General features: G+C 41.7%; 1 long non-coding RNA gene across 4 annotated transcripts in view; it reads left to right on the forward strand.

Annotated features, from left to right (window-relative positions):
- LOC132659577 (uncharacterized) overlaps nucleotides 1-13,510 on the forward strand; it is a 90,118-nt gene that overhangs the window by 61,395 nt on the left and 15,213 nt on the right. For all 4 annotated transcript variants that reach the window (XR_009600141.1, XR_009600138.1, XR_009600140.1 and 1 more), the window contains exons 4-5: nucleotides 6,883-7,137; nucleotides 8,328-8,492. This is a non-coding gene — a long non-coding RNA (uncharacterized LOC132659577). The remainder of the gene's footprint in view (nucleotides 1-6,882; nucleotides 7,138-8,327; nucleotides 8,493-13,510) is intronic.

A 13,510-nucleotide genomic window follows, 5' to 3' on the forward strand; every position in this document is an offset into this window, starting at 1 on the left:
AGACTTGCTGAATCAGAATCTGCATTTTAATAAGTTCCCTGCATGCTTTGACTGTACTTTGAAACTTGAGGCACAGCTTAGAGCACTGGTTCTCAACCTTGGCTGCTTGTCAGGCTCACCTAATGCCCAGGTCCCACCCTGACCAATTAAACCAGAATTTCTTGGGGGTGATGCCCAGGCATTGGTGTTCACAAAAATTTTCCTAGTGATTCTTATGATAGTCAAAGCTGAGGGCAATTGCTTTGGACCACCACAGGCTGTTAAAAAACAAAACAACCAGCCGACAATTCAATGATCAGAATAACACCAATGACATGGAGGAGAGCTTCCCAGCAATACAGAGGGAAACATTTGGGCCTCATGGATGTGTTGGGTGGATGTGGAAATATTGAACCCATCAGGCCTTGGAGGTGGCAGGATGGGACCTGGGTTGGCATGAGCACCATTTTTGGACTATTACAAATACCATTTTCTATGTATGCCATGGCAGGAAAAAGGTAGGAAAACACGCTACAGGGAACCTGAATAATTCTATTATTACTGTGTTAATGTGCTAACTATGGCAAAGGGTTACGGGTCAGTGTTCCCAGAGGGAAATCCTGAAAGTCTAATTCTGGGACAAGAGGGCAGAAATATGTCTTCAGATATTGGATGACTTCTGTAATTCAAATCCAGATAAATACTTTTAGACTATTATTGCCACCTGATCTTTATTTAGCATTTTTGCTATTTAGAGATTTCCCAGTGGTTATCTAGGGCCTTCTAAAGTGGCTCAGTGGTAATGAATCCGCCTGCCAGTGCAGGAGACATGGGAGATGTGAGTTTGATCCCTGGTCTGGAATATTCCCTGGAGGAGGAAATGGCAACCCACTCCAGTACTCATGCCCGGTAAATCCCATGGACGGAGGAGCCTGGTGGGTTACAGTCCATGGGATCACAAAAGAGTTAGGCACAACTTAACAACTAAACATACACACACAGCGGTTACCTAATTATTACAACAGGCATGGATTATTTTTCCTTCTTTGATGATGAAGAAATTGAGCCTCTGAAAAGTTTGGACTCCCTAAGACCAGCTCAGAAAGGATAGTTGAAGAGTGAAGAGGTGTTTCCTTAATGCCTACTGGAAAGATCTGGAGATGTCACCTTCATTTCAAAATGGCAAATGCTACCTCTTTGGAGGGGGCTGGCAGTGGGGTGGGGGGTACTCAACCCCCTATTTTCAAGCAGGGACTACCGAGTTCCTATTACTGCCTTTTGTCCTAAAGGAGCTGCCTGGAGCCTGGGGCTTCCTAGGAATATCCCAGGAAAGCTCTCAAAGAGGAACTGTTTAGCTAATTACAAAGCCTAACTGTTGTTTGGCGGGTTTGTGTGTGTTAACACGTCCTGCTCTCACACAAGTTTTCATCCCAGTGCTGGAGGAACATATTGTAATTATGCTAATCATGCTGGCTGGGCAGCTAGAGGCCAGGAGGGAGGGGGCCCCTCTCCCTAATTGTTTCCCTCTCCTGGAACAGTCGGTTGTCTGCCCGAGTCCCCAGACAAGCAAAGGGAAGGCTGTGGGGGAGGGGCAGGCCGGGCTGGGGATGTGGGGCTTCCTGTCCCCAGGGCTGCCGAATCCACCTGGTCTGTCAGGAGGGAGGGGCTGGAACTGTTGCCAAGGATGAGTCTGCTGGGCAAAGGGATTTCTGGCAGATTCCCTGGGGACTGTGTTCAGGACTGGCCTGTGGGAGTTTGTGAAAGAGGCGGATTTTCACTGATGTCCTTCCCCCTGTCTTTGATGGTGATGGCTTTTCCTCTTCTCTCCCTCCCCACCTCCTCATTCTCCCCTATGCCTCTTCCCTCTTCATTTCCTCTTTCCTGAACCTCCAGGCACACGATGCTTTGCTGCTTGTTTGGAATTTGTTGGCAGGCAAGTTTATGATATAGGCATAATTAGAGATATAGATACAGATTCAGATATTGATGTAGACAGAGCTATAAACATCCTCACTTAGAGAAGGCTTAATGAACATGTGACTGCCAACAACAGCTTGTTAGAAAACACAATGCTGAATGAATCTAAGGCCATGAATGAGGGAGATATTTTCTAAGTGATCTCTCCAGTGTTTTTTTTTTTCTTTCATAAAATTTTTATTTGGATATCATTCAAATGAAGACAGAAGTAGAGAGACTAGAACAATGAATCACATATTTCCCAGATTCAACAATTATCAAGTTTTTGCGGCATTTGTTTCACCTATATTTTTTACTGAAGTGTTTTTCTAATTTAAAACATTAGATTGCTTTACCTCTACATTTTATTAGCTGTGATCATGCACACTTACATCTAATAAAATTTATAAGTAATGAAAATAAAACACAAAAAGAAAGACTTAATAGAGTAATTTCGTATGCAGTCCATAATCAATGTAATTCTTACAAGAAAGTCAGCTTAAATGCTCATATTTTTTTCTTTTAATATAGTAATAGGATTGCTGCCCTAGTTACTTTCTTTTTTTTTATACTGAGGTGTAGTTGATTTATAATATATTGTTTCCAAAGTATAGCAAAGTAATTATATATCTATAACTGAATATATCTATTCTTTTTCAGATTCTTTTCCATCATAGGTTATTATAAGATATTGACTATAGGACCCTGTGCTATATATTAGATCCTTATTTTTTATCTATTTTACATGTAGTAGTTGTATCTGTTGATTCCAAACTCCTAATTTAACCTTCCTACTTCCCCTTCCCCCTTTGGTAACCATAAAACCCTTTGTTTTCTATTTCTCAGTCTATCTATATTTTGTAAATATAAATTCAATTGTATATCCAGTGCTTTTAAATGATATACATCATTACAAGAAAATTATTAACAATTGGCACTAAAAAATTCAGTTCTTCAGAAAAGAACTGACTTTTTTCATATGATGATATGGTATGTCATTGGACGTTGAAAAGAGAGATCTCAGGGAAGTTTCTGGAAGGAGAGAACAGAAAAAAATGGGAGTGCTTAGGAAGATGGAAAATTTGTTTCTTGGGGGCAAGAGGGAAGTAAGGACAGGAGCAGGGGAACTGCAATAGAAAGGCTGACAGAATTTTAAACACTGAATTGATGACGTATTCTGGATTTATAATTACGTTGCTTGCTCTCGCTTTTTCTAATGCCATCCATCTTCAAGAACTCTTCAGTAAAACTTGCTTTGTGTGGACCTCCCTGGTGAGGGTGGCTGTGTGTGTTCTGTATGTGCTTCCTGTCCATCCAGGGAAAGGAGACAAGTCCCGCACCTGAGTTGATGTATACTGAAAAGAAACTTAATTGAGGATGGGTGACCTTGAGACAGTTAGCCTCTGAGCACCCATATGGACTTTCTCGGGATGTGTGATGTTGGCCCTTGCCCACTGTAAGCGGATGTTACAGGCCAATATGTCACCAGATATTCTGGGTTGTACTGGAGTAATAGCTCAGAAGCCATCCCTGACTGTTATTAGTTAGAGCTCTGCAATGATCCTATTTTCTGCTTATACTTAGTTTGTATGCTTCCATCAGTAGTCGCATAGCTAACTGTCTGGAATACCATGGAAGAACTTCTTTTTATATCGTACAGATCTTTATAGCTGTAAAGGACTCCAGGGAAGTGCTAAGCCCTTGTAAATGGCCGATGGATTTCATTTAGCTCCATGATTCTTCTGTGGGATTTTGTTCGGTGTTGGTTGTGAAACTCATGATTCAATCCAAAATTTCCTCGCCTCAACTAGACTGGTTTATGATCCCATGAACCAAGCATGGAACAAAGATCATTAGTTCAATTTATGTTGTCTGTCAGTCCAGGGCAGCAAGTCCTCAGTGCTGCTCTGTGTTTTAGAGGAGTGAGAAATGCACAAAGCAGAAAACCCAATCCCTGTTCCCAGGGCAGAGTATCTTGGGGGTATATTTAACATTATTCTCAATCTCTCTCTCTCTATAGATTTCTTTCTTTGAACATTTCCCTCTTTTTTCCTAGTCTTGTTTTTCTCCTTCTTCTGTATCTCTCTCTCTTTTTTTTTTTTTTCCCCATTTCTGTTTCCTTAAGATGTCTTCACTCACATTTTCTATGATTAAATATTTTCCCTTTTCCCTTAAGTTCTGTTACTTCAACAGGTTTTTTTCTTTTTTTTTTTTTTTGGCTTTAAGATTTTTAAAATCATCTGGTTATAGATTTTCAAGCAGGAAACAACAAAACACCTCTTTGAAGCCTGACTCCTGAATGGAGTCACCAATGGGTTATGCAGAACTTCCCTCTCTCCAGATTATATAACCCTGCTCAGATATTATAACTCAAATGATCCATTATTTGAAAGATCTTCCTAACAGTGGGCATTCTGACCTACCAAGCAATATGAGCTTTTCCCATCACCATTTACAACAGGCTAATGCAGGACAGAATTTCAGTACTAAATCAGAATTACCCTGGATTCTTGGCACTTGAAGCCAGAATGCTAATACCTGGTGATTTTTATTAGAGTATCTCATATGGGCGTGGACTTTTTTCATTTTAAATGCTAGTTAAAAGGGGAAAATGAAAAGCTCATTCCTTCAAAAAAGACTTTTGGCTGGTGGATAGCTTGATTCTGGAGCAGATGGTTTAAATATTGTTTACATTTATTTAAAGTCACAATATAAGCTTGTGCATATTCCTACAACATTAAATAGCTTTTCAACTTGCAATTCTTATCAAGAGTTGATCAATGTATTTGGAAGAAGAGAAAGCCTAGGGTGAGTTGTTATCTCCAGGAAAAGAAGCTTACTGCTGTAGTGTAATGTCTATGCAGTTGATGGGAAAAAGAATATTTAGGGCATTTCTCCACTGGGGCAGGCAGCCTGTAACATGGTTTAGAAAACCACTGTCCCCCAATATGTGGTTATTGATCTGTTCAAATGTCTGCTTTCATTCGCTATTTCTGATCAAATTATTGAATCTAGTAGAGACCACATTTGTTTACCATAAAAGCCAACAGCCTTCTCAAATTTGAAGATGGGACAGGGAAGTAATTCAAAGGAAAACTGCCAATGAAACAAAACATCATTTAAAGATGGCAAATCTCATTCTATTTTTTAATCATTATTTTAAGAAAAATCTGGCATTTACTTGAGAAAACCTGAAGAAAAGCCCTTGCTATATTCAGTCACATCTTGCCATACTTTAGGCAGCAATCAAGTTAAATACTTCATGTGAAGCTCATATGCAAAACAAAAAAGATAACTCAAAGATGTATAAGTCAGGATAGGTTAGGTAATGCTGTGGTAACAAACAATTCCCAGCTCTCAGTGGCTTAGTATATACTCATTTCTTCCTTATGAAAATTCTACTTGTGCTTCAGTTCTTAGCTCTTCAGGAAGCTCTTTCCCTAGAGAACTAGGTTGCTTGCCTCTGTTGATATCTGGAACACATCTTCCATTTTGGTTATGAAAGCATGGGAAGGGCCTGGCATGCCAGCTCTTCAATGCTTCACTCTAGCAGTGACATGCATCATATCTGCTTGCAACTCATTAACCATAATGAGCCACAGTGTCCCTCCTGACTGCATCCATGCTGGGAGATGTGGGGGGAACTCATAATAAGGTCTAAATGTCTTTGCCTCAAAACATAACTGGGACAAATAAGCTGCCATGTTACGAGGGTCTCATTTTGTTAACTACCTGAATTTGCGTGGTAGGAGTGCTTTAGAGAAACTTGCAGAGGGCTGAACTGCTGGGAGGGGCAATGTCAAAGCCCTCTCAAAGGTAGACGAATTGGAGTCAGCTCTATGCCTATTTGAACTGCTGGGTTTGAGCAGACAGGATTGTGGAGACTTGGAGAGGCTGCAGGCAGAACATCAGGTTGCCTTCATGGGGACCACATACTACACAGGGCAGCAGATGTGCTGGTGGGTCTGATGCCCAGCACTTAGAGTCTGTGGGTGTGTCACGTCTCTTTCTTAGGCTGCCTAATGCCTTGTAGACACTCACTATCCTTGTAGGTGGTCCACCCAGACACGGAACTCACCAAAGGCTGGGACCATGGCTTCCCAGTTGTTGTGACTGCAGTAGTGTGTAATATGGTGACTTGCCCACAGAGTACTGTTAATAACTGGATACTAGCTGAATTGGAAAAGGAAATGGCAACCCACTCCAGTATTCTTGCCTGGGACATCCCATGGACCGAGGAGCCTGGTGGGTGACACTCCATTGGCTCTCAAGAGTTGGACACAACTGAACAACAACAGCAACTAGGTGAATAATGTGGGCAGTCAGAGTGGGTCCATCTACATTGCTTCTGTGGTATAAGCCATTGCTTCTCAAACTTTGTTATGCTTACCAATGACCTAGAGATCTGGTAAAATGCAGATTCCACTTCTGTAAATCTGAGGTGGAGCCTAAGATTCTGCATGTGAAAAGTGAAAGTGTTAGTTGCTCAGTCATGTTCAAATCTTTGTGACCCCATGGGCTGTAGGCTGCCAGGTTCCTCCATCCATGGAATTTTCCAGGCAAGAATACAGGAGTAGGTTGCCATTTCCTTCTCCAGGGGATCTTCCCAACTTAAGGATCGAACCCAGGTCTCCTGCACTGCAGGCAGATTCTTTACCATCTGAGCCAACAGGAAAGCCCTAGATTCTGCATGCCTCCCGAGATTTCACACTCTGCATAGACGTATTGACTGAGGATTCCAGCTGGGTCTGTTAATCCAGTGAGGCTCAGTCGTCTGAATACAGTGTGAGGTCTTCCTGGAAACCACTGGTTGGAGGTGATCATTTCAGTCTGGTTCTTCCTCTTGCCCAGACAACTGAGCCTTAAGAGAAAAGAGGCCTCTCTGGGCTGAGCTATTTGTGAATATATGAATTCTCAATACACCTGGTTCTGTTTTCTCCTCTTAAGGCATCTGACAGGCAGTTAATAGCTCGTGAAAGAGCCGTATCCAAACTGTACTTTGAAGGAATCAGAGAGTACTGCTTTTGAATTACTTCCTTCCCTTGGCAACTCCCAAATCCAGTCCAGCAAGAGGCCTGGAGGCCTCACAGTCCCCTCAAGCTTTCAGATGGTGTCTGAGCAAATGCAAGGGCCAATCAAATTAGCCCAACACCGGCCACTTCCGAGCACTCACTCGAGATGACAGCTTCAGCTTCAAAAGAGGTATGCAAACCGGAATAATGAAATGTTCCATTTTATTAAGTCCCTGGCCAGAGGGAGGGATTGTATTAGAAGAGAGAAAAGGGGGGGAGTTTTTAGCTTGATTTCTGTGACGCTGATAAGCAGTAATTTTTGCAGAGGGGGAAAAGTAACCCACTGCAATAAAACCATTTTCATAATACCGTGCGAATGAGTTATTGCTCCGAGCCAGGCATGGCTCCTCATGGCAGCCTGAGCCTCCATCTCCATCTTTCATGGGTCAGTCCGACATTTTTATAGTGCTGACACAGAGAGAGCACTTGCAATGCCTCCCTTCCCCTTTGGTTAGAGTAGAGACCACCTCCTTGAGTTCACTTTGGATCTGATTTCTGTGTCAGTTTGGCCCTGGACTGGGGGTGAGGCCATGGGAGTGGGGTGGCTCATGGGGTCAGTTGCATCACGTTTTCAGACCATGAATGGTTAGAAGGACCGAGAGGAAATGGTTTTTGCATGAATCCAAAGAAGAAACTGCTATTTCCTCTGCTTTATGGCTCACCAGACCTTTGGCCACACTGTGTTGGCCTTGCTTTGCGAAACTTTGTCCAAGTTCATTTCCAGAAAGTGGGACTCTTTGTTTCTCGCTGGACTTAGAATGTGCCTGGCTCTGAAACAGCAACTCAGAGAGCTAGTTAAATGCACAAATGGAAAAAAAAAATTGTATTTTATGTGTGTGCCTGTGCCTCCACATTTCCACCCCTTCTGTTAATGTCTGTTCGACTGGTGTTGGAACATGTGTACTTTTCCTATCGTTTCACTTCAACCCTTTCAAGATCTGTTGGAACTGGAAAAATTAGAGAGAGATGAAAAATCTTGCTGTGAGGATGATAATGATGTAAATGAAAGAAAGAGATATGATTCTTCTCATCCTTCGATGGGTTCCATTGATTTGGGGTAACTGATTTGTGAACAGTTATTAATGGAAAAATACAAGCTCTTAAAGATAATTCCTGTTGCATATAGAGTCACTTACAAAGAGGCCTTGTGGGTAGCCCTAGCCCAGAGGTGGGTGAGTGTAACTCCAGGTTGAGTACAAACTTGATCAGGGAAGCTTCTAAGAAAGCAGAGATTCAAGCAGTATCTGGGAGAATTTTAGTGTGTTCAGTTTCTGCCAGTTTCTGAATGCTTGTCATTGTGTTTCATCTTTTTCCTTTCAGGAAGGCCGGATGAAATAGAGCCAAGAGAATTTTGAGCTTTGTTAATTACTGTGGCGTCTTCTGAGCTCAGAGTCCTATACAGCTTAGCTGAGTGCTTCATCCATGATGGAAAGAAGCTGGAGGGGAGGGAGTTGGACTAATTTTGTTCAATGGAGTAATGTTAAGGTATATAATTTTTTAGCATTTTTCTGTACCATTGCATGCTTTACCCACACTATCTCTAAACCCAACAACCATCTTGCAAAAGAGATGTTATCTTGTTTTTTTCAGATAAAGGTAACTGAGACACAGAACGTTAAGTAACTGGCTCAGGATTTGTGGCTAGTAGGTAGATAATTAACTGAGTCAAATCCCATCCTATGAGTCCTCCCCTCCATTTAAGATGGGGTTTGACTTTCCGTTATCACTTGCCTACTGGCTATAAACTTATATTTCTACTGTGTTGTATGAGAAATCACCTTAGTTTATGAGGACTTAGCACCTAAACTTCTGCTAACAAGGAGCATAGATTTTTCTGAAAGGAAGAATAACAACTCAAAAACTTGTTAAGATATATATAATAGATAGCTAATGGGAATTCACCGTGTGGCTCAGGGAACTCAAATTGGGGCTCTGTAATAACCTAGAGAAATGGGATGGGGAGGTAGGTAGCGGGGAGGTTCAAGAGGGAGCAGGCATAGGTATACCTACGGTTGATTCATTTCATGTTCGGCAGAAACCAACACAAATTTACAACAATATTGTAAATCAATTATCCTTCAATTAAAACTAACTAACTAACTAAATAACCAAGAAAAAAACCATGTTAAGAATACATGTCTTAGCATTTATTTGTTGGTATTTATAAGCCACCCACTTTGTGTACAGTTCTCCTTTTGATAGTGTCAGAGGGATGGGGGGTGGAATAGGGATTGGTTATCATTGTTTCTGTGAAGAAGGCTGAGCGCCGAAGAATGGATGCTTTTGAACTGTGGTGTTGGAGAAGACTCTTGGGAGTCCCTTGGACTGCAAGGAGATCCAACCAGTCCCTTCTGAAGGAGATCAGCCCTGGGATTTCTTTTGGAAGGAATGATGCTGAAGCTGAAACTCCAGTACTTTGGCCACCTCATGCGAAGAGTTGACTCATTGGAAAAGACTCTGATGCTGGGAGTGATTGGGGGCAGGAGGAGAAGGGGACAACAGAGGATGAGATGGCTGGATGGCATCACGGACTCGATGGACGTGAGTCTGAGTGAACTCCGGGAGTTGGTGATGGACAGGGAGGCCTGGCGTGCTGTGATTCATGGGGCTGCAAAGACACAACTGAGTGACTGAACTGAACTGAACTGACCATTGTTTCTGGAATTCCAGGAACCTGGAAATGACTTCTCTTTCTTATTAATATCTTTCTTATTAATATCTTATCTAACTACTTGAGTCTGCCCCACTGTCACACGCTCACTTGTGCTGTTAGTTACCTGAGCTCTGCGATCAGAGAAACTTTGTGCTTTCCTGTAGTGAGATTCCAGGTGCTGTACTTAGCAGATACTTGGTGTTTGTTTGATCGATTGATGGACAGTATCTGCTTGGATTGGCTTATACTTTAAAAGACGGGGGGGAGGGGGGGCGGACTTCTCTGGTGGATCAGTGGCTAAGATTCTGAGCTTCCAGCACAGGGTCCTGGGTTTGATCTCTGAATAGGGAGCTAGATCCCACATGCTGCAACTAAGACCCGGTTCAGCGAAATAAATAAATTAATTAAAAAATAAATAAAAGACAGGGTGTTCAGAGGGTAAGACAAGACGGTTAGCTACGGATGTAGGCACTGATAGCTCTGCAGAAGTACCATCTGAGGCAGCTGTAAAAGACCATCCCTGAGCCAGAGGAGAGAGTTCCATCAGGAGAGAAGAGAGACGAGCGCTCATGCAAATCGCACCTCTGTTGAATGGAAGTCTGATTGTGGACCATAGCTGTCCCTCCGCCAGAGACTTTTGGAGTTTCTGACTCCTAAGGATCTCATTCAGCTTTAGTTTAAGATGGTAATAACTTAAACTCTAACACTGGGATGGCCATTGATCAATGAAATGAGCTGGCAGTTTCCAGACAGATTCGTGAAATGAAATACCTCAAATTGACCAGCCCGAGAACATTTTTCACCTCCTATCCATCCCTTCTGAGCTATTCCGAGAGCAAAGTAAAAGAAATTAGAACTTTGAAATTGCTGCTTGTCCAGGGGCAACCTCTCTGGGACACAAAATGAGTTGCAATTTATCCAGCGTTCCCATGTAGAGAATTGGCAACACAGTGGCACCAACCACAGCTTAATGAGTATAGAAGTGTTGGGTGCTGTACCAGGTCTCTTGACCTCATTTAATTTTCACAGCAAATGGTCAAGATAGCAATAGTTATACTGTCTTGTAGATGAGAAATCCAAGGCTCAGAGAGAGAAATAAGTTACCCAAGGTCACACAGGTAGAAGATAGCAAAAGCCAGACTTGAACCCTAGATCTATTTGATCCAAAACCATGCTCTTAAATGTTATATAAACTGCCTTTTCTCTTTCTGGACATCACTTCTTAAAGATAAATGCTCCTTTACAAAGTGAAATGTGAGGACAGTTGGTTAGGTCCCCAGTCAATAAGTGGTGTGTCTTTGTGATTTGAGAGATAGGAAACATTAAAATCATTTTCTGCTGTTTCTCAGTTTGGTAGCCGTTTTAAATAAACTAACAGAACTGTTTTGTAGGAGAACTTCACCTTTGAGGTCTGTTGTAGCAGGGTCATGGGTATGATTCAAATTCTTCCTAGAAGTTGGGCTGCCAAGATGGCCAGGAGAAGGACAATCAAACCAGGAAGGTCTGAAAGATAAATGATAAGAGTGAGAGAGAGGGAGGAGGAAGAGTTTGATTAGACATGTTTTAATCAGTGGAAGAACATCCAGGGGTGAATGCTGAGCCAGAAGATGCAAGAACATGACTGATGCTCTGATGTGAAGTCACCATGTGGTTAAAGAAATAGAAGGTCAGTTAGAGGTCACTAAAAGATGCAGGGTATAGAGGAAAGGGGGCAATTAAGGTGAGAATCTTGGGAGGAAGAGGTATGCATAAGGGAAAGTGAAGGTGTTGAAGCTTGGAGAACAGGATTATGCAGGATTATGCTGGATAATTGTTAACAGAGTCTACTCAGTTGTTAGATGATTAAAGGCAGTGTCTACCACAGCTGAGCATGTGTGCCTAATCAGGTGACTTCGGATCTCCTTGGCCTTGGTGTCTGCTCCACAGGAATAGGTATGTATAGGCATGTACCCGTACATGTACAGGATTCTTCAGGGCACTGTTATTCCTAATAGCCACATGGACATGGACAGCCCAACAGATAATAAATATAACATATTTAATTGCACATAATTATAATAGTACATAGCAATTAGAAAATGAACTACCATACCTGCAACACGATAGACTAATCTCACAAACAAAATGCTGAGTGAAAGTTTTTAAAAAAGAATTCATAGAGATACTGAAAGTTGAAGCAGATTAATTTCATCTTCTCCCTGGAAGAGGCATTTGGGATTCCATTCTTCCTCTCTTGAGTATTTATATCAAGTTTATCCTTCCAGCTGCTGCATGGAGATGGGTTGTTTTTGCTTGCTTGTTTTTTTTTTTTTTGCCCTAATAGACTACTGAATTGACTTATTTTATTTAATTTGCAGGTCCTCTTACTCTCCAACCACTAGAGTGAAGATAAGTGTTGATGTCACAGAAATTTTATTAATAAATGGATCAGACCTGATCCTGGTTCTTTGAGGCCTTTATGACAGGCACCTGCTCACTGATAACTGGTCTGGATCCCAGGTGGAGGTTTTATAGTTGATCTTTATTTTGTAGTTTGACCTTCACATTAAGCCCAAAGCAGTCACCCTTTGTGGAAGACTCCAAATGAAATACAGAAATAACAATATCCTTATCAAAGGTTTTGTTGTTGCTGAGTGTGAATTTTGTGAATCTGTTTTCCCTTTATGCCCCAAGGAGTCATGAGTGCTAATTTAGGAATCCTGTTGATGTGGTTTCCTTGTGAGTTCTGTCTTTTAGAAATTAGAATAAACTCTCTTTCTGACATGAGGCTTCAATGCTGCAGTCCTTTTCCTTTTGCGTCTAACAAGGCAAAGACTCCACAGGGTTAATTAATGCCAGCTATCATGTGATAAGACTGAGCCAGATGAGAACATTAATAAATCATGCAGGATGAGTAAGCCAGCCATTGAGGGGAGAAAAAAGAGAACAAGCATATTTAGCAGGAGATCAAAGAGCTAAGAAACAGGGAATCTGAGACAGAGATTCTTGACATCTTATGAGAGTAGCTGAAGCAAAGGCTAGAGGTTGAGATGAGGAAGTTGTGCAGGACTGAGTTAGTAATAAGAGGCTAAAAGTGAAGATCTGAGGATGGTGATGGCAAAGTTCATGAACAAGTTGGAGAAAAGACGAGGGCCCCGATAGAATAGGGATGAAAGTTCAGGCAGCCTCCACCAGCCATCAAGATATCAGAATGAAAAGCAAAATTTCCCCCACAAGTAGAAGCAACTGAGTATTTCCAATCATTGAGGCATTTTGTGTTGGGGCGGTGGTGGTGTAATCCCTAAGTCATGCCCAATTCTTGCAGCCCTGTGGATTGTAGCCTGCCAGGCTTCTCTGACCATAGGATTCTCCAGGCAAGAATACTGGAATGGGTTGCCATTTCCCTCTCCAGGGGGTCTTCCTGACTGAGGAATCGAACCTAGGTCTTTTGCGTTGCAGGCAGATTCTTTACCAACTGAGCTATGACGGAAGCCTTTGTGTTGGCATGGGAATGGGTAAAACATCTAAGAGATGCAAATGTTTACTCTTCAATCATTATTTTAATTCAGCAGAATTAATTCAGTGGAAATATGGTTTTAAAAATGACTATTATTCCTTTTTTTATTATGGAGATTTAAAAACATACAAAAATGGAGAGAATATTATGATACCCTAGGTGCCCATGACTCATTACCCAGGACTAACAATGATCAATAGTTTGTCATTCTTGATACATACTCATTTTAGTAAGATGAGTTCAGGAGAATTTTAATTAGTTTTTGTACTGAACAAGAGCTTGTGTCTACCTCTCAATCCCATTTGCATTTTTAAATCAAAATAGCCACCAAATATCCAACAGAGAGACATTTGG

The sequence above is a fragment of the Ovis aries genome, chromosome 3 (genome assembly GCF_016772045.2).
Source record: "Ovis aries strain OAR_USU_Benz2616 breed Rambouillet chromosome 3, ARS-UI_Ramb_v3.0, whole genome shotgun sequence".
NCBI lineage: Eukaryota > Metazoa > Chordata > Mammalia > Artiodactyla > Bovidae > Ovis > Ovis aries.